Source organism: Sciurus carolinensis, chromosome X (assembly GCF_902686445.1).
Source record: "Sciurus carolinensis chromosome X, mSciCar1.2, whole genome shotgun sequence".
Taxonomy (NCBI): Eukaryota; Metazoa; Chordata; class Mammalia; order Rodentia; family Sciuridae; genus Sciurus; species Sciurus carolinensis.
This window is the reverse complement of record NC_062232.1, coordinates 49,878,229-49,884,352: the sequence shown is the minus strand read 5'-3', so window position 1 is coordinate 49,884,352 and position 6,124 is coordinate 49,878,229. Positions and strand designations below refer to the sequence as shown.

At 34.6% G+C, this 6,124-nt stretch overlaps 1 pseudogene; it reads right to left on the bottom strand.

The window, feature by feature from the left end:
- Nucleotides 1–4,624: 4,624 nt before the first annotated feature.
- LOC124971478 (40S ribosomal protein S4-like) lies at nucleotides 4,625–5,421 on the bottom strand (annotated as a pseudogene).
- Between the last annotated feature and the right edge of the window lie 703 nt (nucleotides 5,422–6,124).

The window sequence follows — 6,124 nt, the reverse complement described above, 5'->3', positions numbered from 1 at the left end:
TCTTTTTTTAAATATATTTTTTTCTTTATTGTAAACAAATGGGGTACAACTTGTTTCTCTGTACATGAAGTAGAGGCATACCATTTGTGTAATCATACATTTACATAGGGTAATGGTGTTTGATTTATTCTGGTTTTTTTTCCTTCCCCCATCCCTCCCACCCCTCTTTTCCTCTATACAGTCCCTCCTTCCTCCATTCTCGCCTCCCTCCCACCCCCCATTATGTATCATTATCCACTTATCAGTGAGATCATTCGGCCTTTGGATTTTTGAGATTGACTTATCTCACTTAGCAAGATATTCTCCAATTTCATCCATTTGCCTACAAATACCACAATTTTATTATTCTTTATGGCTGAGTAATATTCCATTGTATATATATACCACGGTTTCTTTATCCATTCATCAACTGAAGGGCATCTAGGTTGGTTTGCACAATCTGGCTATTGTGAATTGAACAGCTATGAACATTGATGTGGCTGCATCTCTGTAGTATGCTGACTTTAAGTTCTTTGAGTATAGGCCAAGGAGTGGGATAGCTGGGTCAAATGCTGGTTCCATTCCAAATTTTCTAAGGAATCTCCACACTGCTTTCCAGAGTGGCTGCACTAATTTGCAACCTCACCAGCAATGTATGAGTGTACCTTTTTCCTCACATCCTTGCCAACACCTATTGTTGCTTGTATTCTTGATAATCACCATTCTAATTGGGGTGAGATGGAATTTGAGGGTAGTTTTGATTTGCATTTCTCTTATTACTAAAGATGATGTTCAATATTTTCATATATCTGTTGATTGCTTGGAGATCTTCTTCTGTGAAGTTTCTGTTCATTTCCTTAGCCCATTTGTTGATTGGGTTATTTGTATTCTTGGTGTAGAGTTTTTTGAGCTCTTTACATATTCTGGAAATTAGTGCTCTATCTGAAGTATGAGTGGCAAAGATTTTCTCCCACTCTGTAGGCTCTCTCTTCACATTACTGAGAGTTTCCTTTGCTGAGAGAAAGCTTTTTAGTTTGAATCTATCTCAGTTGTTGATTCTTGCTTTTATTTCTTGTGCTATGGGAGTCCTGTTAAGGAAGTCTGATCCTAAGCCGACATGTTGAAGGTATGGAACCTACTTTTCTTCTATGAGATGCAAGGTCTCTGGTCTGATTCCAAGGTCCTTGATCCATTTTGAGTTAACTTTTGTGCAGGGTGAGAGATAGGGATTTAATTTCATTCTGTTGCATATGGATTTCCAGTTTTCCCAGCACCATTTGTTGAAGAGGCTATCTTTTCTCCATTGCATATTTTTGGTCCCTTTGTCTAGTATGAGAAAACTGTATTTACATGGGTTTTTCTTTGTGACCAAATCACACGTGACAATGATGCACATTTTGTAAAACTAGTTCAGAAAGCTATAAAATCGAAAACAATGACAAGTAAAACTGCAAACAACAAACAGATCAGTAGGAGAATCTTGATTTCCTTAGTTGCTATATCATAATATTTAAAATGTTACATTTGCAACAAAAAAATTACAGTGCATGTAAAGAAAAAAACAAAGTATGCCAGATAGGGAGGGAAAATAATAGACATAATTGTCCTGTGAAAACCCAAATATTGGACTTAATTTTCAAATCAGGTATTCTAAAATATTCAAAAATCTAAATAAATCATGTATAAAGAACAAAGGAAAGCATGAGACAGATATCTTGCCAAATAGAAAACATCAGAAAGCGTCTGAAATTGTATAAAGTGATCAAATAAAAAATCTTTGGTCAAAAAGTATAATAAATGAAGTGAAAAACTGACCAGAGGTACTCAACAGAAAATTTTAACAGGAAGAAAAAAGAATCAGTGAAATTGATAATAGGTCAGTTGATATATCCTATCTGAGTAACTTAAAGAAAATAAGAAGAAAATAATAGAGTGTAAGACACACATGTAATACTATTAAGCATGTGATTATGCCTATGGTAAGAATCCAGAGGAGGCAGAAATAATATTTGATTAAACAATGGTCAACAACTTCTAAAAATTTATAAAAAAATCATTTATAAAACATACAAAAAATCTCAAAAAAATTTGAGTAGGATAAATTCATAAAGTTGAGAGGATGAAAGCATGAGTTTGGAAGCAACCTATATCCCTGGGTAACAGAGAGCCCTTGCCAATCCATATTAGAATTTATGTTCATCAAAAAGTAAACTTTAGTTGTTGCTGCATCAGCTAGCAGGCACTTAACTGACTATTCCTGTGGTTAGGCTTATGTAAATCTTTAATTTCAAAAGGGAGTAGTTCACATGTTCTTGAATCTTCTGATCCATAATAGGTGGTCCACATGTACATGTTCTTACTGCAAAAAGTTCTAAATATTACAGGTAATTATAATTCTATACTTTACAAAATATTATGCTATTCTGTATTATGTTAACATATGTAGGTAATGACACACATATTGATCTGCCATTTATCTTTGTCATTTAATAAAATGAAGGTAAGGTCTTTCCATGTAGCTTGTATATATTTAGCTCACTTTGTAATTGTGTCCTACAAGTCTAACATATGTATCATAATTAAACTATTCTTCTCTTTTTAAATATTTAATTAGTGCATTATAATTATACATAATAGTGGAGTTAATTTTGACATAATCATACATGCATGGAATATAATTTGCTCCATTTAAGTCCCCAATGCTTCCTGTTTCCCTTCCTTGCTCCCTCCTCTTCATTTCTCATTTAAGAGGATATTGTTCAATCTCTATCTACTTATATGGTTTCCATAATTTTTCTTGCTGTTCATTTCTAATTTCATTTCATTATGATCTAATAATATTAATGGAATCATATTAATATTTTGTATTTTCTAATACTTACTTTGTGTACTTAAATTTAGTCTTTTTAAAAGAAGATACCATGTGCAACTGAAAGAAAGTAAATTCAGTTGTTGGTGGATGAAATAGTCTATAGATATCTGTAGGGTTCATCTGATTAATATTGTTTTTTAGTTCTAAAGCAACATTACTTAATTTTCGTCTGCAGGATATATTTATTCATGAAAGAGACATATTTAAACCACCCAGTAATATTGTTTGGGTGTCTATTTGAATCTTTATATTGAGTATGGTTTGTTTAATGTATGTAGATGCACCATTGTTGTGGTGTAAATATTTACATCCATTATTTCTTGCTGTTGGATGATTCTTTTAACTGGTGTGAAGTGAACTACTTTGTCTCTTATATTAATTTTGTCTTGAAGTAAACTTTTTCAGGTATGTTACTAGCTACCCTTTATGGTCTCCATTTGCAAGGTATATCATTTGCATCCTTTTTCCCTTATTCCATGAATGTCTTGCCTGTAAGGTGGGTATTCTTTTATAATTCATCCTGCCAATCTACCTTTTGAGTGGAGAATTAGCCATCTATCCTTCAGTGTAATATAGAGACATGATTTTTATTTCCTGCCATTTGATTTATTTCTTTTCTTTTTAATTAAGAATAACTTCATTCATCTTCATATTCTCTCTCTCTCTCCCTCTCTCTCTCTCTCTCTCACTCTCTCTCTCTCTCCTCTCTCTCTCTCTCTCTCTCTCTCTCTCTCTCGGGTTTTAACACAACCACTATGCAACATCCCGACACTTTTTATTTTTTATTTTGATACACTGTCTTGCTCAGTTACTTAGGGTCTCACTAAGTTGCTCAGGCTAGCTTTGAACTGAAATCTCCTGCCTCAACCTCCTGAGCTTCTGGTATTATTCTCTTTTATTTGCTGTTCTACTCATGAAGTTCATCCATATATTGGATCTTATATTTATTCTTCATTTCTTCTACATGTAGTATTTCATTGAGTAGTATTCCTGGATTACACCAGCTTGATGGCTATGAATTCTGTTAGTTTCGGCTATACTTGGAAGGTTTTCATTTCATGTTCAATTCTGGATAGTTTTTGCTGGTATCTTCAGGGTTTGATATATATTATTCCCAGCTCTCCTGTCTTTTAGAGTCTGTGTTGAGGAACACAGTCTAACTGGTTTGGCCGTAAATGTGAGAAGCTATTTTTCCTTTACAACTTTTAAATTCTATGTTTCTTCTGTACATTAGAAATTTCAATTATAATGTGTCTTGGAGAAGTATTTTTTGGTCTTGTATATTTGGTGTTAAATTCCTTCTTATATTTGGATTACTAGTTAATTCCTTAAATTTGTAAAATTTCTGATACTTCTTTGAAAAGGTGGCATTCTTTTAGTTGTATGTAAGTGCCCTTCTTGTATGCATGATTATTAATTTGGTTCTCTTGATGATATGTCATATTTTTTCAATATTTTGCTCATGGCTCTTTACTCTTTTCTTTATTCTTCATTTTTTTTTGAAGATTGTATACTGTATACTCAGTCCTCAAGGCCTGAGCATCTGTCTTCTATGGAATTGAATCTATTTTTTTTTTTTTTTTGTCGGTGCTGAGATTTGAACCCAGGGCCTTGTGTTGAGAGGCACACTCAACCCAACTGAGCTATATCCCCAGCCCTGAATCTATTTTGATGTTTCTAGTTAAATTATTTTTTTCACGAGCAATTTCATCCTGCTACATTTCAATTAAGTACAAAGACCTCTATTCTCCAGGCATGTCACCTAGAGACCATTTATTTCACCCACTGCTCTGTTTGGCTGGCCAATCTCTTGTCTCTCTCTTCATTAATGGTGAGGCAGATTCCTTTTCCTCAGAGAAGAGAAATCCATGGTTTGTTGCTTTGCCAACAACAAAAATGTTGGAGAGCTGGGGTGGCAAAGCTGTTTACCGTTGCATCTTTCACCATGACCACGTCCAAAAGAGCCATGGATGTCTCTCTCTGTTGGTAATCACACCAATTCTTCCCAAGTTAGCACCTCCCGGTCACCATACACAGGTTACCAGTGTCAAACTTGATGAAATTGGTAATCTTGCCAGTCTCCAAATCAATCTGAATGGTGTCATTCACCTTGATTAGGGGATCGGGGTAATGAATGTTTCACAAGCATCGTGGAGTCACCAGATGAGGATTCCTTTTATGCCCACAAAGATCTTTCTCACTTTGCACAACTTGTACTTGGCCTCCTCAGGAGTAATACGATGAAGAGTAAAACGGACCCTTGGTGTCATAGATCAGACGGAAATTTTCTCCAGTCTTATCAATGCTGATGACATCCATAAATCTGCGGGTAGGTTATTTAAGTTCGGACTTTGCCATCAATCTTAATGAAGCGCTGCATGCAAATCTTTTTACTTCATGCTCCTGTCCAGGCATACTTAAGTCTGTTCCTTAGAAAAATGATGAGAGGAAGACATTCTCTCAGCTTGTGGGAACCAGTGGATGGAGGAGGAGCAAACACCACCCAATTTATCCAGCATCCAATGCTTAGGACCTGCTACCCGCTTCAGATGCTTCTTGGGACCCACAAGTCATGGCTGCTCTAGGCACAGAAAGAGCTCTAGTTAAATTTTTATCTGATTTATTCAGTCTTTCATTTCCAGGATTTCTGTTTGGTTTCCTTTTCAGAATTTCTCTCTCTCTCTCTCTTGGTATGTTCTTTAAATTTCTGATTTTTCTTAGGACATTTTTTACATATTCTTTTAGTTCATTGAACATTTAACCATGAATTTCTAAATTTTTAATCCAACATTCCTCCACTATGATGTCAATGTGAACTGTTGTGAAGTATTGTGGGATTAGATGCTAATACCCTTGATTTTTCATATTTATACCCATCTACTTGGATGATTGTCTCTTCTACTTTATGCAAGTAAGTATTTAGTGAAATTCTTTCTCTTAAGTGCCTCAGACTTGGCAAATATCTAATTATTGATAACTTCCACACTAGTGGAATCCTCTGCTATGCCCAGTATCTAGCACCACTATGAGAGAGTTTATAAACCCTATTAACTGCAATCAATTTAGGACAAACACATCTACTGATAAAACTTAGGGAAAAAAAACTTACTGAAAATATTCTATGCAATTCCTCCAATCCAAGTAAAAAGTGGATAACGTTCTTGGATTGGTTGAAAAATTAGTTGTTAAAGATAGTAAAGTTACTGTTAACTATATAGGGGTTAAAAAGGGGGGAAGGGAAAATGGGTAAACAACTAAAAATAATAAATAATA